At 45.5% G+C, this 24,513-nt stretch overlaps 9 non-coding genes across 9 annotated transcripts; 4 read left to right on the plus strand and 5 right to left on the minus strand.

Annotated features, from left to right (window-relative positions):
* Positions 1–4,707: 4,707 nt before the first annotated feature.
* On the minus strand, positions 4,708–4,780 carry trnav-aac (transfer RNA valine (anticodon AAC)). Its single transcript has one exon. It is a non-coding gene; the product is annotated as a tRNA-Val (tRNA).
* Positions 4,781–5,021: 241 nt separating this feature from the next.
* Positions 5,022–5,093, plus strand: trnad-guc (transfer RNA aspartic acid (anticodon GUC)). The gene has a single exon. It is a non-coding gene; the product is annotated as a tRNA-Asp (tRNA).
* Positions 5,094–13,954: 8,861 nt separating this feature from the next.
* trnav-aac (transfer RNA valine (anticodon AAC)) lies at positions 13,955–14,027 on the minus strand. The gene has a single exon. It is a non-coding gene; the product is annotated as a tRNA-Val (tRNA).
* A 241-nt stretch (positions 14,028–14,268) lies between these two features.
* On the plus strand, positions 14,269–14,340 carry trnad-guc (transfer RNA aspartic acid (anticodon GUC)). Its single transcript has one exon. It is a non-coding gene; the product is annotated as a tRNA-Asp (tRNA).
* A 1,937-nt stretch (positions 14,341–16,277) lies between these two features.
* Positions 16,278–16,350, minus strand: trnav-aac (transfer RNA valine (anticodon AAC)). The gene has a single exon. It is a non-coding gene; the product is annotated as a tRNA-Val (tRNA).
* Positions 16,351–16,591: 241 nt separating this feature from the next.
* On the plus strand, positions 16,592–16,663 carry trnad-guc (transfer RNA aspartic acid (anticodon GUC)). The gene has a single exon. It is a non-coding gene; the product is annotated as a tRNA-Asp (tRNA).
* A 1,937-nt stretch (positions 16,664–18,600) lies between these two features.
* Positions 18,601–18,673, minus strand: trnav-aac (transfer RNA valine (anticodon AAC)). Its single transcript has one exon. It is a non-coding gene; the product is annotated as a tRNA-Val (tRNA).
* A 1,132-nt stretch (positions 18,674–19,805) lies between these two features.
* On the minus strand, positions 19,806–19,878 carry trnav-cac (transfer RNA valine (anticodon CAC)). Its single transcript has one exon. It is a non-coding gene; the product is annotated as a tRNA-Val (tRNA).
* A 4,194-nt stretch (positions 19,879–24,072) lies between these two features.
* trnat-agu (transfer RNA threonine (anticodon AGU)) lies at positions 24,073–24,145 on the plus strand. The gene has a single exon. It is a non-coding gene; the product is annotated as a tRNA-Thr (tRNA).
* Positions 24,146–24,513: the final 368 nt, after the last annotated feature.

Genomic DNA, 24,513 nt, shown 5'->3' on the forward strand with positions numbered 1-24,513 from the left:
CATGATGTAGAAGCTCTGCTAGATTCCGGTAGCCGGACCACCCTGGTGCACAAGGATCTGGTGGACCCATCGGGTCGGACTTCAGGGAAAGTCCTCCCGGTTACCTGTGTCCATGGAGACACCAGAGACTACCCCACCACTGAACTCACAATGACCACCACCAGGGGAACCATCCACACGACAGCGGGAGTGGTTGATTCCCTACCCGTTCCGGTCCTAATTGGACGAGACTGCCCCGCCTTTCTCCCGCTGTGGAGGGAGACACAGGAGAGATCGGCCCGAGTACCCCGGAAGCGGAGAGGCAGGACGTACTCGGAGAGAACGCAAACACAACCCTCAGAACCCCTCACACCAGCCTGTGTTCTTGCAGGGATGGCAGGTGCCCAGGCTGATTCGGAGTCTGGTCCAGACACGGAGGAAGAGAACATGGTCCCAGGAAGCGCTCCAAGCTCCAGTGAGGAAGACGCCCAAGGCACCCAAGAGCTTCCCCCTCTCACAGGCCAGTATGGTACCGCCCAGTTACAAGATCCCACTCTTGCAAATGCCTTGAAGAATGTGCAGGTGATAGAAGGAGTGGTACTAGGGGATAGGACAAGCCCTACCTACCCCCATTTTGCAGTAAACCGGGGGTTGGTGTATCAGGTGGTACAGAAAGACGGCGAGGTGCAGGAACAGCTCCTCGTACCCCAGCCCCACCGGACCACCGTGCTCAACCTAGCCCACACCCACCCGCTAGGGGCCCACCTAGGGGTGGAGAAGACGAAGGAAAGGATCTTGCGACGCTTCTTTTGGCCAGGGGTGCACAAAGAGATAGAGAACTACTGTCGGAGTTGCCCTGAGTGCCAGAGGGTGGCACCAAAGCCCACATATAGAAACCCGCTCATTCCCTTACCCATTATCGAGACCCCGTTCGAGAGGATAGGACTGGACATCGTTGGACCCTTACCGAAGAGTGCCAGGGGACATCAGTACATTCTGGTCATCCTGGACTATGCAACCCGATATCCTGAGGCCATCCCGCTGAGGAAGGCTACGTCCAAACAGATTGCCAAGGAGCTATTCCTTCTGTCAACGAGTCTGGGGCTCCCGAAGGAGATATTGACAGACCAAGGGAGTCCATTCATGTCCAAGGTTATGAAAGAACTCTGTACTCTGCTGAAAATCAAGCAGCTGAGAACGTCGGTCTACCACCCACAGACAGACGGGCTCGTCGAACGTTTTAACAAAACCCTAAAATCCATGCTGCGGAAGGCGATCGGGGAAGACGGGCGCAACTGGGATCAGCTACTACCGTACCTCCTGTTTGCGGTGAGAGAGGTGCCTCAGTCGTCTACTGGTTTTTCACCCTTTGAGCTCTTGCTATCTTACAGGCCCCGAGGACTGCTGGACATTGCCAAGGAGGCCTGGGAGGAGCAACCGTGCCGCCAGCGGACCCTGATCGAGCATGTTGGGGCTATGAGAGAGAGAATGAAGGCTATCTATCCCATGATGCGTGAACACATGGAGGCTGCTCAACGGCAACAGCAAGCCTCCTACAACAGATCTGCTCAACCCAGAGAGTTTAAGCCCGGGGACCGAGTGCTGGTCCTGGTGCCCACCGTGGAGTGCAAATTCCTGGCCACCTGGCAGGGGCCCTACGAGGTCATTGAACGGGTGGGAGACGTAAACTACAAGGTGAGGCAACCAGATAAAAGAAAGCCGGAGCAGATATATCATGTCAACCTTTTAAAAAAGTGGCACGCCAGGGAGGCGTTGTTCAGTTGTCTACCCCCCACAGAGACCAAGGAACCAGGGAGAGAAGAGGTTCAGGTGGGTCCAAGCCTGTCCCCGCATCAACGGCAGATGGCCCTGGAGTTGGTGGAACGCAACCAAGATGTCTTCTCCTCCCTACCTGGGCACACGGAGGTGGTTCAACACGAAATCCGCACCATGCCTGGCAAAACGGTGAACCAGCGCCCTTACCGCGTGCCGGAGGCTCGCAAAGCGGTTATACAAGAGGAGGTAAGGAAGATGCTGAAACTAGGGGTGATCGAAGAGTCCAATAGTGCCTGGGCAAGCCCCATCGTACTGGTTCCCAAGCCGGACGGCTCGGCACGGTTTTGCAATGACTTTCGGAAAGTAAATGAGGTGTCTGAGTTTGATGCATATCCCATGCCTAGGGTGGATGACTTAATAGATTCATTGGGACATGCACGCTTCCTAACCACCCTTGACCTCACCAAAGGATACTGGCAGGTGCCCCTGACCCCGGCGTCAAAGGAGAAGACGGCCTTTGCCACGCCAGGGGGGCTTTACCAGTACACCCGGCTCCCGTTTGGTCTCCACGGAGCGCCGGCTACGTTCCAGCGGCTGATGGATCGAGTCCTCGCTCCCCACAAAAGGTACGCAGCAGCATATTTGGACGATGTGGTCATACAAAGTCCCGACTGGGCCAGTCACTTACCCCGAGTACAGGCAGTGGTGGATTCACTCAGGGAAGCAGGGCTCACGGCAAACCCAGAGAAGTGCAGGCTGGCCTTCAGTGAGACAAACTACCTGGGGTACACCATCGGGCGGGGGTGGTCAAGCCTCAGGAAGCCAAGTTGAGGGCCATACAGGACTGGCCCCGGCCCATCACCAAGAAGCAGGTGAGGTCGTTTTGGGCTTAGCCGGCTATTATAGACGGTTTATAACGGACTTTGCTACCATTGCTGCACCTCTAACAGAGTTGACGACGAACCGCCACTCTCGGATGGTGAGGTGGAATCCCGAGGCGGAAGCGGCCTTCATCAACCTGAAACAAGTTCTGTGTTCCGGTCCAATCCTGGTGGCGCCGGACTTCGAGAAGGACTTCATTGTCCAGGCGGATGCTTCGGAGGTGGGTCTGGGGGCTGTTCTTGCCCAGGCGCATAACGGTGAGGAACATCCCGTTCTCTACCTCAGCAGGAAGCTACTGCCAAGGGAGAAGAACTATTCCACTGTGGAGAAGGAGTGCCTCGCGGTAACCTGGGCCCTGGAATCCCTGCGGTTCTACCTCCTGGGACGACGGTTTACGGTGGTGTCCGACCATGCCCCTCTACAGTGGATGGCCAGGAACAGGGAGACTAACAGTAGGGTTACCAGATGGTTCTTGAGCCTGCAGGCGTTTAACTTCTCTGTTGTGCACAGGGCGGGCAAGAGCCACGGCAACGCGGATGCCCTTTCCCGGCGCGACGCCTTCTTCGCCTCCTTCACCCCGACGAGGACGTCGGTCTCGAGGGGGGGGATGTGTGATGTCACGAGAGGCTGCGTTCTGGAGGGCCGCTACGTACCCCTGAGATGGCTGCAGTCACGGGCAGTTTTGGCACCATCTGCTGGTGGAGTTGGGAACTCCACCCCTCAAGCACACGGCATCCCAACACACCTGAGACCAATCAGGGCCTGATGAGCTGAAGGGCAGCTTAAAGCCCAGAGACACAGTTGGTGAGGTGTGTTGTTTGGGAGACAAGCTCAAGTTGTGCTCTCAGAGGAACAACAGATGATCGAAGCGGCACTTTCCATGGGAAGGACTAAAAGACTGGAATACTTACCTGAAGACTGGAGTTCTTACCGACAGATAGGCCACGGGCTGCGACGCTGTCTAAAAGTAAGGCTGAAGACTTGTTTTTCAAGAAGAGATTTACCTGAGGGAATCAGGTCTATGATTTTTGGTTTGAAGAGACATTGTTTAAGTTTGGACTGTTGCAAGAGCAACCTCATACTGAGTTACCTTTTTTGAACTTGACTTATCGTTTTGTGTTAATTCCCAAGAACATTATTAAAAACCTTTGTTACCCTCTAACTTTGTGTCCTTGCACTGCTGAACTGTCCCGCCGAGAGCCGTGTAGCCTCTCATGATATCACAATACATATCAATTTTCTATTTGATTTATCATCACCATTCATTATGTCATCATCACTATTCATTATGTCATCATCACCATTCCTTATGACATCAACTTTCTTTTTAATGAATGCCTAACAAATCAACTTTCTTTTTAAATAATGCTTTCTTTTAGATTAATTCATACACTCATCAACTTAATTTTTGATTTATGCAAATACACATCAACTTTCTTTTATATTAATGCATATACACATAAACTTTTGTTTTGATAAATGCATATACAGATCAAATTTCTTTTGATTAATGCTTAAAAAACATCAACTTTCTTTTTAATAAGTGCATATACACATTCAATTTAGTTTTTATAAATGCATATACACATCAACTTTTGTTTTGATAAATGCATACACACATCAACTTTCTTTTTCATTAAGATAAGATGGTGCTTGAACATGAAGAGCTTTGTAGGTGAGAAGAAGGATTTTAAATTCTATTCTGGATTTTACAGGAAGCCAATGCAGAGAAGCCAAACCAGGAGAGATGTGATCTCTTTTCCTGGTTCCTATCAGAACACGTGCTGCAGCATTCTGGATCAGCTGAAGAATCTTTATGGACTCTTTTAAGCAACCTGACAATAAAGAACTGGAGTAATCCAGCTTAGAAGTAACCAATGCGTGGACTAGTTTTTCTGCATCAATTTTCGACAGGATACTCCTGAATCTCTGAATGTGATGACTACTGCACTGGGGAAACTTCGGTAGGCCTGGCCACGATTTCACGTCAGGGAGATTTTTCCGTGAACGTCATGGAGAGTTTAACTTTGCAGAGTTTGATTGTGCGAAGTCAATACAAACAAAGAAATGTGTTTCCGCCCTGTTTCGAACAGGGGACCTTTCGCGTGTTAGGCGAACGTGATAACCACTACACTACGGAAACTGACGAAAAGCATTTATTTTGCATATTTGTGGGAAAATGCACCATTTTTATTTTACTGCAAATGTTCAAAAAGCTACAAAATAGAGATTTTAAACTAGATTCAGTCACAGATGCTTTGTCATGGATTTGAATGATAGCAAATATGTAGTAAACCTAAATATTTCTACATGCATTGACTGTGGTCTGAATGTTGGAATAGCGCCACCTATTTCTTGATGTGCCAAATATTAAGCTTGGGCATTCCTCGTTAGTATAATGGACAGTATCTCCGCCTGTCACGCGGAAGATCGGGGTTCGATTCCCCGACGGGGAGATTTTTCTACCAGCTAACCAATGCAAGGCCTCGAGAAAGTCCCGGCGAACGCGTGGGACTACTCGGGAAAGTGGGCCTTGGCTCAAGCTGTGTTCAGCATGGAAGGAGAACTCCTGATCCTATATGGGAATAATTTCAAGCGATTGAAAGAGCACAACTCCTGGACGTGAACAAAACGTCACAAGGTGCCGCAGGACTTGGGAGAGTGTCAAGTCTAGCCACCTTGGAATTCCATTTATGCTCTTTGCAGACTATGTGGTTCATTTGGTGTTAAGCTGAATCTCATTTTAAGAAAATTGCCCCATAGAACTTCACTTCCCAGAGTGCACCAGCAGCAGTGCACCTGAACAGCTGCTGTGCACCTGATCAGTCATCACTGATTAGGAGCACCTGGTAAGACATGGAGGTGCTCAGTCAGTCAGTAACACAAACTGCAGAGAGAAGACACTTCAAGTTCACCCACAAAGCTCAGCCCAGAGACGCCAATGGTTTACAACCTGATCTACAACAAATCAACAACTAATCCACTGGCAGACCAATCACCTGAACGAGCCAGATAAGAATAAAAGAGTTTGAATTGAAAGTTTGAGTTGTACACGTGTCCTTTGGGTGCTGAACGAGGGGAGGACTTGACAGTTGTAAACCAAGCGGAGCGGCCTGGCCCTGAGGATAAACGGCTTCAGATCCAGAAATAAGTCGTTGACGCAGAGGAAGTCAAGATGGCGGAAGATGTCCTGGGGAAGTCGGTCCAGCAGCTAAAAAAGGAGAGGACCAAGGCAAAAAGCAGCTTCACCAGACAAGCCAACTTAATTTCAAGAGAAGCAAGTAGCATGCTTCAAGTGGAGTTAAAGGAAGAATTCACTAAGCTTTCAGACTGTTTCAGAAAGATGCTTGATGCAAACGATGACTACAGGCTCGGACTGGAAGCAGACATTAAGACTGAGGAGAAGGAAGCTGGTCTTGATGAACAGCTAAAGGCCGACGTTAACAGAGCTGTAACGGAAGGTGAAGCGAAGTTGGTGGAAATAAGAGACATTGTTCAAACAAACCTGTGGTCGAGGTATGGAAGAAGTGAACTTCTTGGGGCAATTCTGGAAGCAGAAAAAGCCAATGAGAAAGCGGCTGATGTACCTGTGGAAAGTGCCAATTTAGAGGGCTTTGAAGTGCACCTCGCTCTCTTGGAAAACAGAAGAAAAGAGGCCATCTCAGCAATGTTAACATGGGAGAGATGGATCCCTGTTGAATTAAAGGAGGAATTAGATGGAAGAGTCAAGGATGTACGAGCATTTCACAACAGGCTTGAGTTAAGGAAAGTGGAATTTGTCACTGCACGGACCATCAATGTGCAAGGCACAGGAGTGAAACCATTACCCCAATCGGCAACAGCCACACCAATATTAAGAATCAAGCCAACCTCTCTACCTATCTTCAATGGAACCAAGAGAGAATATCACAGATGGAGGAAAGACTGGGAAAGCCTGCAGAAGCAGGGAGAGCCATCCGGATCAACTGAAGTGAAGAAAATTCAACTTTTGGAGAGTGTGGATGACAAAATCTCAAGAGACCTCAGACTTTCAACCTACACCACTGCTAATGACATGTTCAGAGTCCTGGAGAACAGATATGGCAACAAATCAACCATCATAGTGGAAATCCTTGAAGAGCTTGAGAAGATGCCACATGTGAAAGGGAACCAGCCAAGAAAAGTCATTGACCTCATACAGACAGTGGAGAAGGCCCTGGCAGACCTCACAGAGTTAGGAAACTCTGGAGCTATAAAGAACCCACTGGTAATTAAAACCATTGAAAGCAAGTTGCCTGACTTTATTAAAAGAGACTGGGTGATGTTCATGGTCGAACCCAGAAACAACGTCACATCAGACAACCACTTTGACATGCTCTTGAAGTTCCTGAAGAGTCAAGAAGAAATACTAGAGAGACTTGAACAGCTCAGAACTGTGGAGAAGTTGGATAAATCAGATTGGTCAGAGAAGAAGTATGACAGAAAGACTGCCTCAACAAGAACCACAAAGAAAGGAGACTTCGGTGAGGTGTGTGGTGTCTGTGGTGAAAGTGGGCACAACAACAAGATTTTCTTCTGTAGAAAGTTCAAAAAACTTAAGCTACCTGAAAAGAAGGCTGTACTGAGAAAGCTAGGAGCATGCAGAAAATGTCTCGGATGCCATGATGCAGATGGATACTGCAGAGACACTTTCTTATGCAGAAATGAAGACTGTAAAAGGGAAGGTGGTGCCCCGGACCACCATTTTTTCCTCTGCCCAAAAGGAGAAGTCAGAAGAGGTGAAAAGAGAGAGAGTGCAAGAAACAGCAAAGGTGAAAGCAAACTAACAGAGGAACAAGAGGGATTCTTGTCTGAACTTTCTCCAGAAATGGCAGATCGATGCAGAAAGGCTTTCACCAACACCAGCAAAATCGCAGGGACATTCGATGCTTCAGGCCAGTCTGAGCTACTGCAAAGAAATGGACTCCCTGAACTTCCTGTCATTATGATGTTGATGCAAGTCACTGCAAATGCAGGGCAGAAGATAGGGACTTTAATTGACCTCGCTTCAGATACAAACTACATAACCCATAAGGCTGCAGAAAGACTGAGGTTAAGACATGAGACGATAACCTTAGTTGTGCATGGAGTTGGTGGTATGACCATGAAGGTGAGAACACAAAGGTATCTCCTGAAAGTTAGAGTCAAGACACCTAAAGGAACAGAGAGAGCTCATGAAATGGTCTGCTACGGCTTGGACGAAATCGCCAGAGTACACCAAGTAATTAAACCAGAAAAGTTGAAAACGTTTTTCCCGGAAGTCAAACTTGAAGAATTGGAAAGACCAGAAGAGGTTGAACTTCTGATTAGCCACAGAGAGGGAAGACTCGCTCCACAGAGAATAAAAATCATTGGAGACCTCGTCTTGTGGGAGGGCCCATTGGGGAAGACGGTGGGTGGAGCACATCCCGATCTATTTGAAGAGGTGGAAGTTGCAGTATATGAGTCAAAGACACACTTTGCTCGCTCCATGAGGACAGCTGCTGTCAAATACCAAGAGATCATAAGTCCTACTACTGACAAAGCCCAGCTACAGCAGGAGGATGTGGCTAAGACCAGATTTGCAGCTGCCAGTAATCGTGAGTTTCTGGAGTGGTGGCGCTGGGACAGCATCGGAGCTGCATGTGAGCCAAGATGTGGAGGATGCCGATGTGGAAACTGTCCACCAGGAGGAAAAGAAATGACCCTGGCAGAGGAGCGAGAGCTAGAGGTAATTAAAGGAGGCCTCACCTACAAGAAGGGTGATGCTCACACACCAGCTCTGCATTGGGATGCAAAGTATCCTTGGACGGTAGATCCTGCTTCTCTCCCAAACAACAAAGGTGCAATCCAAGCTTGTTTCTTAAGGATGGAAAAACAACTAAGCAGAGAGCCAGACTGGAAAGTTGCATATGCTACCCAGATCCACGAAATGGTCGAACGAGGCGTAGCCATAAAACTCACCAACAAAATCATGGACGAGTGGAACGGACCAGTGTGGTACGTGAGCCACCTGGTGGCACCAAATCCTCATTCTATGACAACACCAGTTCGTATTGTATGGAATAGCAGCCAGAAATACAAAGGTGTGTGTATGAATGATCTTCTTCTGAAGGGACCAGACGTCCTCAACCCTATCAGAGCTGTCCTGCTGAGGTTCAGAGAAGGGACGTATGCAGCTCTAGGAGACATCAAAAAGATGTACAACTCTGTATGGCTGGAGGAGCGTGAGAAGCATCTTCACAGGTTCCTCTGGAGGGACAACCCAGATGAAGAGATACGTGAATATGCAATTACAAGAGTCAACATGGGGGACAGACCTGCTGGTTGCATTGCTCAGTTGGCTATGAGGGAAACAGCAAGCCTGCCCAACTTTCTCCACTTGGAGGATGAACGTAGAGTCATTGAAGAGGACAGTTATGTGGATGACCTCTTAACCTCCCAAAATGACTTAAGTAAACTTAACAAGATCACAGCAAATGTGGAAGAGATCTTGAAAGCTGGAGGTTTCTTCCTCAAACCATGGGTCCGGTCAGGGCAAAGTGGGAGGCAAGGAAATGAGACAGATGTCCTAACAGAGATACAAAGCAGAACCTTGATTCTTCCAAATCAAATGAGGGGCGTAGACAACAAAGCCTTGGGTATTGGCTACCAAGCGGATGAAGACAAGTTGTACATGTTAACCTCAGTTAACTTTTCCAGAAGGAAAAAGAAGATGAGAGTTGGAAAAGATCTTCTCAAAGAGGAGGTGAGAACTGGGACACCTAAACCACTGACTAGGAGGGCTCTCTTAAGCCAAGTGGCTGGACTGTACGACCCAATTGGCTTAGTTACACCTGCCAAACAGAAAGGAGCGATTCTTGTCAGAAAAGCATTTCAGGAGGGAGGGGGTGGAAAACTAACCCAAGAAACCTGGGACCAACCTCTCTCAGAAGGCCTCAGAGAAGAAGCCATACAGCTTTTCGAAGAATATGTGCAGCTTGGACAGGTGAGATTCCACAGAAGCCTCACACCAGCTGGCTGGGAAGGGAAACCTTGGGGCATTACGTTCTCAGATGGAAGTGACAAAGCCTATGGCGCTGTGATGTACTTACGATGGGAGACGAATCAAGGCACTGAGGTTCGTTTAGTTGAATCAAAAGCCAAACTGACACCCCTAGATCAAAAGGGAGAAGCTGTAAAAGCTGAAATGTGTGGTGCTGTCTTTGCAGCCAGGATCAGAAAGTATGTGGAAAAACATGCTCAAATGAAGATTGAGAGATGGTTCCATCTACTTGACAGTCAAACTGTCTTGGGAGCCATTCAAAGAGTCAGTTATGGGTACAAAACCTTCTTCGCAAATAGAGTGGGAGAAATCCAGAAGGCTGGACTAATGCAAGACTGGTGGTGGATCCGTGGAGATCTAAACATAGCTGACATCATAACAAGAGGGGGCGCTCCTGGAGATTTGGAGGAAAATTCCACATGGCAAACTGGACCGGATTTCCTGAAGTTGCCAGTGGAGGAGTGGCCTATAAAATCAGCTGGTGAGGTTGCAGCTCAGGCCAGGGAGAGTGTAAACAGGCTCCAGAGGAAGGCATTCTCGTGTGCATTAAGAAGAGCTCAAGCAAGAAGGAGTCAGCAGGAAGGCACTCAGGAAAGTCCAAAGAGTGAATCTCAAGAGGGAATTAACCCAACTCTTCTAGGACGGAGACCCACTGGCTGGGTTAAAGATCTTGTGGAAGTAAGAAGATTTAGTAGCCTGTCCCAACTGGTGAGAGTCGTTGCCTGGGTTTGTCTAGCTGCCAAGCAGTGGCTAAAGAGGAAGTATAAGGCCCCTAAACAGTCAGAGTGGGAGGTAAGATCACCCAAGCAATCTGTGATTACTGTCAAAGACCAGGAAGATGCACTAACAGACCTCTTCCTCGCAGCTCAGGACAGTACAGTTTTCTCAGACACGACTCTTAGCAGATTGGCGGTATACAAAGATTCAAACTCTGGACTGCTAGTTTGCGGAGGTAGGATTCAGACGTTCAATGAAGATAAGAGCACAGTGCCAGTTTTACCATTTGAAGCATGGGTGTCTACACTGCTGGCACGGGAATCCCACAAAGCAAATCACGAGGGAGTGGCAGGAACCCTTCTCCGGATGAGGAAGAAAGCCTGGGTAATAAAAGGCCGTAGACTTGCTAAGAAAATTGTAGACAGCTGTGTGGTCTGCAGGAAAAACAAGGCAAAACTGTGTCAACAAATCATGGCTGACCTGCCTCCAGAGCGAACAGGTCCAGCTGCACCTTTTGAATTCACAACCATGGACCTGTTCGGCCCTTATGAAGTAAAAGATGAGGTCAAGAAGAGAACTAGACTCAGAGTATGGGGGATAGTCTTCTGCTGTATGGCTTCCCGAGCCATACACACAGAAGTGGTGAGTGACATGTCATCTGAAGGATTTCTGCTAGCCTATCAAAGGTTCACTTCACTGAGAGGACATCCCAGGAAACTCTGGTCAGACCCTGGCACAAACTTTGTGGGAGCCAGACCTGCGCTGGAGAAGCTTCACAAATTCCTCAACCAACTAAACAAGTCTGAACTTGAGGACAAAGCTGCCAAGCATGGTACAGAATGGTCGTGGATGATCCACCCTGCTGACTCTCCCCATAGGAATGGTGCAGCAGAAGCAGCTGTCAAGATAGTAAAGCGGGCATTGAGTAACCTCGGTGGAGATGGTGTTTTCACATGGGGAGAATTCCAAACCTTTCTCTACATGGCAGCCAACCTTGCGAATGAGAGACCCATCGATGCAAGAACTCAAAGCAGAGAAGACTGTGTAGAGTACATCACCCCGAATTCTCTGCTTTTGGGACGTGCCAATCTAAAGGGTGACACTGGAGATTTTCAGTTTGACGGCTACCCTTACAAAAGACTAAAACGTATTGAAGCAGAGGTGAGCAATTTCTGGAAGAAGTGGAGCCAATTGGCTGGACCTAATTTGTTCATAAGGAACAAATGGCACACCAAAGAACGAAATGTTGCCGTTGGAGATGTGGTCTGGTTAGCTGACCAAAATGCCCTGAGAGGACAGTACAGGCTGGCTAGAGTGGTTGATGTCAATGCTGACAACAAAGGCATCGTAAGAGATGTGCTTGTGAAGACTGTTCCCAGCTATCCTGTTCACACCACAAGAGCAAACAGTGAAAGAACCAAGAGCCTTCGAACTAAAATCCCAGCCACAATTCTTCACAGAGATGTTCGACGTCTTGTCATCTTACTTCCCACTGAAGAACAAACAGAAGTATGAAGGGTTTGAGTGACCTCTCTGGCTTGTGAGAAACCAGGAGCTCAAGTGGGAGGTGTTAAGCTGAATCTCATTTTAAGAAAATTGCCCCATAGAACTTCACTTCCCAGAGTGCACCAGCAGCAGTGCACCTGAACAGCTGCTGTGCACCTGATCAGTCATCACTGATTAGGAGCACCTGGTAAGACATGGAGGTGCTCAGTCAGTCAGTAACACAAACTGCAGAGAGAAGACACTTCAAGTTCACCCACAAAGCTCAGCCCAGAGACGCCAATGGTTTACAACCTGATCTACAACAAATCAACAACTAATCCACTGGCAGACCAATCACCTGAACGAGCCAGATAAGAATAAAAGAGTTTGAATTGAAAGTTCGACTTTATCAGGCATTGATCTACAGCTTCCACTGGGGTGAATCATGAGGGGGAAAGCGTGCCTTGGCTCAGGCTGTGTTCAGCATGGGAGGAGAACTCCTGACCCTAAATGGGAATATCGTCAAGCGATGGAAAAAGCATATCTACTGGACATGAACAGCACCTCACAAGGCGCAGCAGAAGGTGGGAGAGTGTCAAGTCTGGGCACCTTACAATTCCTCTTCTGCTCTTTCCAGATTATGTTGTTCTGTGGGCTTCATCAAACAGTGATCTACAGCACCCACTGGGGCAGATTGAAGTCCAGTGTCAAGCATTCGTAATCAAAGTCAGCCCCTCCAAATCTCAAAGCTCAGGATTTCTCCCATCGGGTTGGGAGTCAATTGCTGTCCCAAGTGAAGACGTTCTTGTATCTCAAAAGCTTATTTCAAACAGTGCAACTTGTTCCAACACAAAAACCACAATACTACTGAAACTTTGGATGGTCGCCTCCGCCTCTCACACGGAAGACTGGGGTTTATTTCCCGATGGGGAGATCTGTCTACCAGCTGCTAATTATTTCCCAAGGCTAAATCGACACTAGTATCATCTGCCAGAGTAGTTTGGATACGAGGCCCAACCATAGCAAAAGATATGACATTTTTTAAGAATGTATTATAGTGGATATACTCCAAGAAAGACAAAGGTTTTACAAAAGGATTGAGAATGATCCTGCTATCAAAGATATGTTTTCAGTGACGATATGATCACCTACTTCAGGATCCAGGAACGTAGGCAGACGGCAGGAACCTAAGACGGATCCAAGAATGTAAAACATCAACTATGAGGCTAGGAAGTTGAGGTTCAGGTAATTTAATTCAATTCAATTTTATTTATATAGCGCCAAATCACAACAACACTTATCTCATTGCGCTTTTCATAAAAGAGCAGGTCCAGACCATCTTCTGTGATGTTATTTACAGAAACCGGAAAATTCCCACCAAGAGCAAGCACTAGGCGAAAGAAGCAAGGAAAAACTGAGCCAGAACTACCTATAAGCTTCATCAAAGAGGAAAGTCTCAAGCCTACTCTTAAATGTGGAGATGGTGTCTGCCTCCTGAACCCAAACGGGAACCTGGTGAGGAGCTTGATAGCTGAACACTCTGGCTCCCATTCTACTTTTGGAGACTTTAGGAACCACAAGGAACCCTGCATTCTGGGAGCGCAGTGCTCTGGTGGGGTAATAAGGTACAATGAGCTCTTTAAGATAAGATGGTGCTTGAACATGAAGAGCTTTGTAGGTGAGAAGAAGGATTTTAAATTCTATTCTGGATTTTACAGGAAGCCAATGCAGAGAAGCCAAACCAGGAGAGATGTGATCTCTTTTCCTGGTTCCTATCAGAACACGTGCTGCAGCATTCTGGATCAGCTGAAGAATCTTTATGGACTCTTTTAAGCAACCTGATAATAAAGAACTGGAGTAATCCAGCTTAGAAGTAACAAATGCGTGGACTAGTTTTTCTGTATCAATTTTCGACAGGATACTCCTGAATCTCTGAATGTGATGACTACTGCACTGGGGAAACTTCGGCAGGCCTGGCCACGATTTCACGTCAGGGAGATTTTTCCGTGAATGTCATGGAGAGTTTAACTTCGCAGAGTTTGATTGTGCGAAGTCAATACAAACAAAGAAATGTGTTTCCGCCCTGTTTCGAACAGGGGACCTTTCGCGTGTTAGGCGAACGTGATAACCACTACACTACGGAAACTGACGAAAAGCATTTATTTTGCATATTTGTGGGAAAATGCACCATTTTTATTTTACTGCAAATGTTCAAAAAGCTACAAAATAGAGATTTTAAACTAGATTCAGTCACAGATGCTTTGTCATGGATTTGAATGATAGCAAATATGTAGTAAACCTAAATATTTCTACATGCATTGACTGTGGTCTGAATGTTGGAATAGCGCCACCTATTTCTTGATGTGCCAAATATTTAGCTTGGGCATTCCTCGTTAGTATAATGGACAGTATCTCCGCCTGTCACGCGGAAGATCGGGGTTCGATTCCCTGACGGGGAGATTTTTCTACCAGCTAACCGATGCAAGGCCTCGAGGAAGTCCCGGCGAACGCGTGGGACTACTCGGGAAAGTGGGCCTTGGCTCAAGCTGTGTTCAGCATGGAAGGAGAACTCCTGATCCTAAATGAGAATATTTTCAAGCGATTGAAAGAGCACAACTCCTGGACGTGAACAAAACGTCACAAGGTGCCGCAGGAGTTGGGAGAGTGTCAAGTCTAGCCACCTTGGAATTCCATTTATGCTCTTTGCAGACTATGTGGTTCATTTGGCTTTATCAGGCATTGATCTACAGCTTCCACTGGGGTGAATCATGAGGGGGAAAGCGTGCCTTGGCTCAGGCTGTGTTCAGCATGGGAGGAGAACTCCTGACCCTAAATGGGAATATCGTCAAGCGATGGAAAAAGCATATCTACTGGACATGAACAGCACCTCACAAGGCGCAGCAGAAGGTGGGAGAGTGTCAAGTCTGGGCACCTTACAATTCCTCTTCTGCTCTTTCCAGATTATGTTGTTCTGTGGGCTTCATCAAACAGTGATCTACAGCACCCACTGGGGCAGATTGAAGTCCAGTGTCAAGCATTCGTAATCAAAGTCAGCCCCTCCAAATCTCAAAGCTCAGGATTTCTCCCATCGGGTTGGGAGTCAATTGCTGTCCCAAGTGAAGACGTTCTTGTATCTCAAAAGCTTATTTCAAACAGTGCAACTTGTTCCAACACAAAAACCACAATACTACTGAAACTTTGGATGGTCGCCTCCGCCTCTCACACGGAAGACTGGGGTTTATTTCCCGATGGGGAGATCTGTCTACCAGCTGCTAATTATTTCCCAAGGCTAAATCGACACTAGTATCATCTGCCAGAGTAGTTTGGATACGAGGCCCAACCATAGCAAAAGATATGACATTTTTTAAGAATGTATTATAGTGGATATACTCCAAGAAAGACAAAGGTTTTACAAAAGGATTGAGAATGATCCTGCTATCAAAGATATGTTTTCAGTGACGATATGATCACCTACTTCAGGATCCAGGAACGTAGGCAGACGGCAGGAACCTAAGACGGATCCAAGAATGTAAAACATCAACTATGAGGCTAGGAAGTTGAGGTTCAGGTAATTTAATTCAATTCAATTTTATTTATATAGCGCCAAATCACAACAACACTTATCTCATTGCGCTTTTCATAAAAGAGCAGGTCCAGACCATCTTCTGTGATGTTATTTACAGAAACCGGAAAATTCCCACCAAGAGCAAGCACTAGGCGAAAGAAGCAAGGAAAAACTGAGCCAGAACTACCTATAAGCTTCATCAAAGAGGAAAGTCTCAAGCCTACTCTTAAATGTGGAGATGGTGTCTGCCTCCTGAACCCAAACGGGAACCTGGTGAGGAGCTTGATAGCTGAACACTCTGGCTCCCATTCTACTTTTGGAGACTTTAGGAACCACAAGGAACCCTGCATTCTGGGAGCGCAGTGCTCTGGTGGGGTAATAAGGTACAATGAGCTCTTTAAGATAAGATGGTGCTTGAACATGAAGAGCTTTGTAGGTGAGAAGAAGGATTTTAAATTCTATTCTGGATTTTACAGGAAGCCAATGCAGAGAAGCCAAACCAGGAGAGATGTGATCTCTTTTCCTGGTTCCTATCAGAACACGTGCTGCAGCATTCTGGATCAGCTGAAGAATCTTTATGGACTCTTTTAAGCAACCTGATAATAAAGAACTGGAGTAATCCAGCTTAGAAGTAACAAATGCGTGGACTAGTTTTTCTGCATCAATTTTCGACAGGATACTCCTGAATCTCTGAATGTGATGACTACTGCACTGGGGAAACTTCGGCAGGCCTGGCCACGATTTCACGTCAGGGAGATTTTTCCGTGAATGTCATGGAGAGTTTAACTTCGCAGAGTTTGATTGTGCGAAGTCAATACAAACAAAGAAATGTGTTTCCGCCCTGTTTCGAACAGGGGACCTTTCGCGTGTTAGGCGAACGTGATAACCACTACACTACGGAAACTGACGAAAAGCATTTATTTTGCATATTTGTGGGAAAATGCACCATTTTTATTTTACTGCAAATGTTCAAAAAGCTACAAAATAGAGATTTTAAACTAGATTCAGTCACAGATGCTTTGTCATGGATTTGAATGATAGCAAATATGTAGTAAACCTTAATATTTCTACATGCATTGACTGTGGTCTGAATGTTGGAATAGCGCCACCTATTTCTTGATGTGCCAAATATTAAGCTTGGGCATTCCTCGTTAGTATAATGGACAGTATCTCCGCCTGTCACGCGGAAGATCGGGGTTCGATTCCCCGACGGGGAGATTTTTCTACCAGCTAACCAATGCAAGGCCTCGAGGAAGTCCCGGCGAACGCGTGGGACTACTCGGGAAAGTGGGCCTTGGCTCAAGCTGTGTTCAGCATGGAAGGAGAACTCCTGATCCTAAATGGGAATATTTTCAAGCGATTGAAAGAGCACAACTCCTGGACGTGAACAAAACGTCACAAGGTGCCGCAGGAGTTGGGAGAGTGTCAAGTCTAGCCACCTTGGAATTCCATTTATGCTCTTTGCAGACTATGTGGTTCATTTGGCTTTATCAGGCATTGATCTACAGCTTCCACTGGGGTGAATCATGAGGGGGAAAGCGTGCCTTGGCTCAGGCTGTGTTCAGCATGGGAGGAGAACTCCTGACCCTAAATGGGAATATCGTCAAGCGATGGAAAAAGCATATCTACTGGACATGAACAGCACCTCACAAGGCGCAGCAGAAGGTGGGAGAGTGTCAAGTCTGGGCACCTTACAATTCCTCTTCTGCTCTTTCCAGATTATGTTGTTCTGTGGGCTTCATCAAACAGTGATCTACAGCACCCACTGGGGCAGATTGAAGTCCAGTGTCAAGCATTCGTAATCAAAGTCAGCCCCTCCAAATCTCAAAGCTCAGGATTTCTCCCATCGGGTTGGGAGTCAATTGCTGTCCCAAGTGAAGACGTTCTTGTATCTCAAAAGCTTATTTCAAACAGTGCAACTTGTTCCAACACAAAAACCACAATACTACTGAAACTTTGGATGGTCGCCTCCGCCTCTCACACGGAAGACTGGGGTTTATTTCCCGATGGGGAGATCTGTCTACCAGCTGCTAATTATTTCCCAAGGCTAAATCGACACTAGTATCATCTGCCAGAGTAGTTTGGATACGAGGCCCAACCATAGCAAAAGATATGACATTTTTTAAGAATGTATTATAGTGGATATACTCCAAGAAAGACAAAGGTTTTACAAAAGGATTGAGAATGATCCTGCTATCAAAGATATGTTTTCAGTGACGATATGATCACCTACTTCAGGATCCAGGAACGTAGGCAGACGGCAGGAACCTAAGACGGATCCAAGAATGTAAAACATCAACTATGAGGCTAGGAAGTTGAGGTTCAGGTAATTTAATTCAATTCAATTTTATTTATATAGCGCCAAATCACAACAACACTTATCTCATTGCGCTTTTCATAAAAGAGCAGGTCCAGACCATCTTCTGTGATGTTATTTACAGAAACCGGAAAATTCCCACCAAGAGCAAGCACTAGGCGAAAGAAGCAAGGAAAAACTGAGCCAGAACTACCTATAAGCTTCATCAAAGAGGAAAGTCTCAAGCCTACTCTTAAATGTGGAGATGGTGTCTGCCTCCTGAACCCAAACGGGAACCTGGTGAGGAGCTTGATAGCTGAACACTCTGGCTCCCATTCTACTTTTGGAGACTTTAGGAACCACAAGGAACCCTGCATTCTGGGAGCGCAGTGCTCTGGTGGGGTAATAAGGTACAATGAGCTCTTTAAGATAAGATGGTGCTTGAACATGAAGAGCTTTGTAGGTGAGAAGAAGGATTTTAAATTCTATTCTGGATTTTACAGGAAGCCAATGCAGAGAAGCCAAACCAGGAGAGATGTGATCTCTTTTCCTGGTTCCTATCAGAACACGTGCTGCAGCATTCTGGATCAGCTGAAGAATCTTTATGGACTCTTTTAAGCAACCTGATAATAAAGAACTGGAGTAATCCAGCTTAGAAGTAACAAATGCGTGGACTAGTTTTTCTGCATCAATTTTCGACAGGATACTCCTGAATCTCTGAATGTGATGACTACTGCACTGGGGAAACTTCGGCAGGCCTGGCCACGATTTCACGTCAGGGAGATTTTTCCGTGAATGTCATGGAGGGTTTAACTTTGCAGAGTTTGATTGTGCGAAGTCAATACAAACAAAGAAATGTGTTTCCGCCCTGTTTCGAACAGGGGACCTTTCGCGTGTTAGGCGAACGTGATAACCACTACACTACGGAAACTGACGAAAAGCATTTATTTTGCATATTTGTGGGAAAATGCACCATTTTTATTTTACTGCAAATGTTCAAAAAGCTACAAAATAGAGATTTTAAACTAGATTCAGTCACAGATGCTTTGTCATGGATTTGAATGATAGCAAATATGTAGTAAACCTTAATATTTCTACATGCATTGACTGTGGTCTGAATGTTGGAATAGCGCCACCTATTTCTTGATGTGCCAAATATTAAGCTTGGGCATTCCTCGTTAGTATAATGGACAGTATCTCCGCCTGTCACGCGGAAGATCGGGATTCGATTCCCCGACGGGGAGATTTTTCTACCAGCTAACCAATGCAAGGCCTCGAGGAAGTCCCGGCGAACGCGTGGGACTACTCGGGAAAGTGGGCCTTGGCTCAAGCTGTGTTCAGCATGGAAGGAGAACTCCTGATCCTAAATGGGAATATTTTCAAGCGATTGAAAGAGCACAACTCCTGGACGTGAACAAAACGTCACAAGGTGCCGCAGGAGTTGGGAGAGTTTCAAGTCTAGCCACCTTGGAATTCCATTTATGCTCTTTGCAGACTATGTGGTTCATTTGGCTTTATCAGGCATTGATCTACAGCTTCCACTGGGGTGAATCATGAGGGGGAAAGCGGACCTTGGCTCAGGCTGTGTTCAGCATGGGAGGAGAACTCCTGACCCTAAATGGGAATATCGTCAAGCGATGGAAAAAGCATATCTACTGGACATGAACAGCACCTCACAAGGCGCAGCAGAAGGTGGGAGAGTGTCAAGTCTGGGCACCTTATAATTCCTCTTCTGCTCTTTCCAGATTATGTTGTTCTGTGGGCTTCATCAAACAGTGATCTACAGCGCCCACTGGGGCAGATTGAAGTCCAGTGTCAAGCATTCGTAATCAAAGTCAGCCCCTCCAAATCTCAAAGCTCAGGATTTCTCCTATCGCGTTGGAAGTCAATTGCTATCCCAAGTGAAGACGTTCTTGCATCTCAAAAGCTTATTTCAAACAGTGCAACTTGTTCCAACACAAAAACCACAATACTACTGAAACTTTGGATGGTACGCCTCCGCCTCTCACACGGAAGACTGGGGTTTTATTTCCCGATGGGGAGATTTATCTATCTACCTAATGTGTTTCCACCCTGTTTCGAACAGGGGACCTTTTGCGTGTGAGGAGAACGTGATAACCACTACACTACAGAAACTGGTGAAAAAGCATTTATTTTGCATATTTGTGGGAAAATGCACATTTTTTATTTAACCATATAATAGACCATAGAAATCATGATTGTACTTTTGTTTTTGAATGGTACATGAACATATTTTAAAGAGTGGTTTTATATCTGTGCTGCAAATTTTGACAAATTGTTTTGATCACTTGAGGTTGATAGAGAATTCATTTTTATAAGTCTTTTATTTCTTATTTCTTTGCAGTAGTGTTTTAAAGTAATATAACTTTAGTGCTTATGATATATATCTTTCATGCTTATTATATGCACATTTAACAAATAGTTTATCTTTGCTCTCCCTCTTTTTCTGTGTTGCTGCTGTCTCTTACAAGAGGTCGTTTCCGTGTATTTCCGTGTAGTCTTTGGTCTTGGACAGTTACCTTGCAATCTAAAACTGTATATCCTATTGTCTCTAGAACAATAGTTGGCAGTTGGAGGAGTAATGGCTCTTTACAGTGAATATGCAAAAGAAGATGTTCACAAGTTCAGCCCAGGTAAATGCTCAGCCCATATTCACACAGACCTAAACCTACTCACTTAATGCTGGTTACAGTATTCTAAAATCAATGCCAGAGAAAAATGATAAAGTGTGATAACATTTTTTAATAGTAATATTGGCAGTTTTTAAAAAAGTATTGGCTTTTTCCTTGCAAAGGTTTTTTTTTCCAATAACATTAACAAGCATACCATTAGTTAGGGTGCCTGTGTTTGTCACTATGTGGTGATCTGATATTTGCAAGTAGTGTGGCTGAGTGGTCCAAGGCGCTGGATTAAGGCTCCAGTCTCTCTGGAGGCGTAGGTTCAAGTCCCACCACTGCCATTTGCATATATTACATAGCTGGAAGGTAACCAATGTGATGTCTTACAGCTGTGGCATTTGTCCTGAACTTGGCGAAGTAACTAGAATCATCCATCAATCACCTTGCTGAGATTCTTCTTTGTTAACCTGAGATTCAACAAATAGTGAATCCTTCCTTTCCAGCACTTTGGAGTAGAACATCAGCAAATAATTGTGATAATTAATCGTGATCTCCATATTGATCAAAGTAATTGTCCTTATCATTTTGGCCATAATCATGCAGCTCAGAGAGATTTTATCAAACCAGGTTGGGCAAGTAACCTTTCTGCTGACTTCTTGTTAAAAAAATCAAGTAACACGACTCAAAGAAAGCTACTGCGATGGCTGGGAATCGAACCCAGGTCAACTGCTTGGAAGGCAGTTATGCTCACCACTATACCACCATCTCTGGGCAGTACAATGTTCACTTCAAATCTGTAATACATCTGGGCATTGAGACTGAAAGTGCGCTCTATCACTGAGCTACAGCCCCTGATGATTCAGAAATTCCCTCCAGGGGTCCTGTGTTTTCACATTCACAACAATGGAAGTGCATTCATATAGATGGATGCTGTGCAGTGTATGAATGTGTGTGAATGGTGAATGTTTCCTGTAGATGTAAAAGCGCTTTGAGCAGTTGTTAAGACTGGAAAAGCGCTATATAAATACAGCACATTTACATTTACCATGACAACACCATTAATCTGAAGCTCGATGCTGTCATGTAAATAGTTTTCTAATCAGCAATAAATATAACAATTTTTGATCAACCCATATCAATTGCAGGCTTAAATAACATACCGGTTAAAGCCCCGCACATTTCAAGAGAACACGACCCACTTCCAGGTTAAATCTGACCCCTTCCGGGTTAGGCCCCGCCCAGTCCGAGTACGGATCCGGATACAGATAATTCATGTGGTAAACAGATACAGATACAGATAATGCTGTACTCGGCTCATCGCCTAATAAACGCCGTTCTAGGTAACTGCTTAGAGTGTCAAAGGTTTTTGTATTGTTCAAGGAAATGGTGATAGAGTCATAACAAACCCATTTGTCTCCCATCAAGGAGAAGACACACAGATGACAGATACAGAAGTCATATACTCTAAGAGGCATTGGAGATCTTATTATGAATAATTAATATAAAATCATTGGTTAAATGTAATTTTCCCATTACACCTCTCAGATCTGGCAGGTTCATAATTATTTGGCTGCTGGCTTTTCCTCCTCTTCCTCATCCCAGTCAGTCGCCGTAGTTCTAGTGCCAGGCTGAGACTTCGCTCCCCAGTGTGACGTCATCGCCGAATTGACTAAATAAACCAGCGAATACTAAAAATGACCAAAACTAACTTTTAACATTATTTGGAGACATTTAAAAAAATGATATATATACATATCTTGAGTGCTTTTGTACCCAATAATCAACAGTGGTGGTTAACCTGCAACATTCTGAGACCAATTAATGCAAAGAAAGGACTGGAGCTTTCTTGGAGAGAATAAGTAGGCTGACACTGAAGTATTGAGTCAACAGTGACTGAAAATCTAATTCAAACTACATATCGGTCTTCTTAAAGATCTAAATAGATTTTCTCACCTCAGAGTCATCTGGAGCACGTAACGATTAGCTTCTGTCCCTCTGAACCCTGAGTGACAATCACCCTGCAGTGATCATATGCAGTTTCCCCGTCTTACCAAGGGATCATTTCTAGAGTTTCTGACTTGAGAGAGAGTAATGATTCACTTCATATGCTCTTTGTCATTGATCATTATTCTTTTCTTCTTTATGGAGTATTGAGGAAGGAAAATATAATCAGAGTGTAGTAGCAGATATGTGGAAAACTAACATGAGTGAAGGTAATAAACATGCTAAGCTTTTCTAATTCACAGAAGTTATAGTCAGTCTTGAAGAATGTTTTTGTCTATGGTCGACAAGGTTTCTTGAAAGGTTACATCTACTTTCTTGACTTTGTAATGCCTTATGTCCAGTGTCAAAATGTAAACTGAGTTAAGCCATAATTCATTTTATTTCTACCTTTGCTTTTTTCTACTTTGACAAGTCAACAAGGTGCATTGTTTGAAAGCCCATCTCTACACATCCATGTTCCACTCCCACAGTTGTTTCCACTTAACTAATCAGGCTGTGTGGCCTTTACAGGCTCAGCTTGATTGACATGTATTAAAGGGGTGGAACGGTCCACTTCTAAGTCCCGTGGGACGGGATGGCATGTTGAACGTGGTTTGAGTACATACAGCAAATACTTGAAGCCAGTTTACTCTAACGAGTGGATACAGGGCATTGAAGTGATGTGTTAATCCTGATTGGAAATCTGATGGATTCAGTGATTTTTTGGCCCTATTTGTATTGGATCTAAAGGCTGGTTACACCACTGTAGGGAGGAGACGCTGGACAGTTTTTTTGTCTCGTTCCAGTGATTGGCATGTCTGGGTGATGCGGTGGTGTACGTTTAGCATGTTGGATGTATTTCCACTCACGTCCAACAACGCCTGGCCACAGTCTCGTTTTATCCCCACTTCTCACCTGTACTACTGGAACTGACTGGGAAACCAAAGTTTCCCCGGGGGTCGCCGCCCTCGCCGTAGTAGAGCTGCTCTTCCTAGTGCCGCTGGCTCGGACTCATATGAAGGAAAATTATAGAAGCAAAAGGTGAGAGCTTGCAGAACAAAAAATCTGAACTGTATGTTTAAATTATAGCCGATAGATATCGAGGTCCACCCATTACCTTCATTTTTATGCGTGTACTTTTCCCTTGCTGGGTGAGTTAGGGAAACTGTTACAGCATAGTGGAGTATTCTGTCCAACTCCACACGCGTAGTCCTCTCTTCAAGCACACTTACTGCTCCTGGTCTTTCTTGACCTAGTCACCATTTCTCATTGTTGTTAGGCAGCAACACAGCTCTAGAGATTCTCAACCAATCGGGAATAGCTCCATGTTGGAAGGACAGTGGACTTGAGAAGGACTGTTGCGGCCATAGTTGTGCTCCCTGATCCGTGCTGGGCCCTGAAATGTTCTCCCCAGTCTGGTTCAAATGGGAGTGGTCCACTTGGTGGCCGAGCTTCAATAGCTCTATGAGGGTGATGAGAATGTGGATGATCAGTACCAATGGGAAGGAGTGGGCTGGCATTCTCAAACTGCTGAAGGGAGAGACCTGCCAGGTACTTCTACCTCTTCTGCAGACTGACTGATAGGATTGATCCGCCAAGCCTAGGCGAGCTAAGCCGTTACTCCCAATACTGCCAGTTAGTGTACTGTATGTTTAGCTTATAAAAGGTTAAAGAACAAATTAGACTTAACAGGGTAGCTACTCGTGGAGGTGCTGTGGCTTAGTGGTTAAAGTGCCTGTCTAGTAAACAGGAGATCCTGGGTTCAAATCTCAGCAGCACCGTTTGTTGGAGAGATTACCTCTTTTGGCGGTCATCAATCATGTCAACCCAATCCCTGTGAAAGTACCCTGTAGCAAATGAAATTGCCAAATTACATTTACACAGAAACACCAGAACATGCCCACAAGGTGTTCTATTTGCTGATAACTAATGAAATTAATTATAAATGCGCTACTTTGGCTCCACTACAGTTCTGTGTCAGTCAACTGCTCCATTTCCTCACCACTGAGTCGACTTAATGCCCCGCGCCACAACACATCTGATTAGCAGGCAACTTAAAACAAGTACAGGTCATCTCTGCAACAACAAGTGTTGCTGGGATTTAACCCAGGCACTTCTGCTGACGAGACAGGCACTTAAACCACTAAGC

The sequence above is a fragment of the Etheostoma spectabile genome, unplaced genomic scaffold (assembly GCF_008692095.1).
Source record: "Etheostoma spectabile isolate EspeVRDwgs_2016 unplaced genomic scaffold, UIUC_Espe_1.0 scaffold00018310, whole genome shotgun sequence".
Classification (NCBI taxonomy): Eukaryota; Metazoa; Chordata; class Actinopteri; order Perciformes; family Percidae; genus Etheostoma; species Etheostoma spectabile.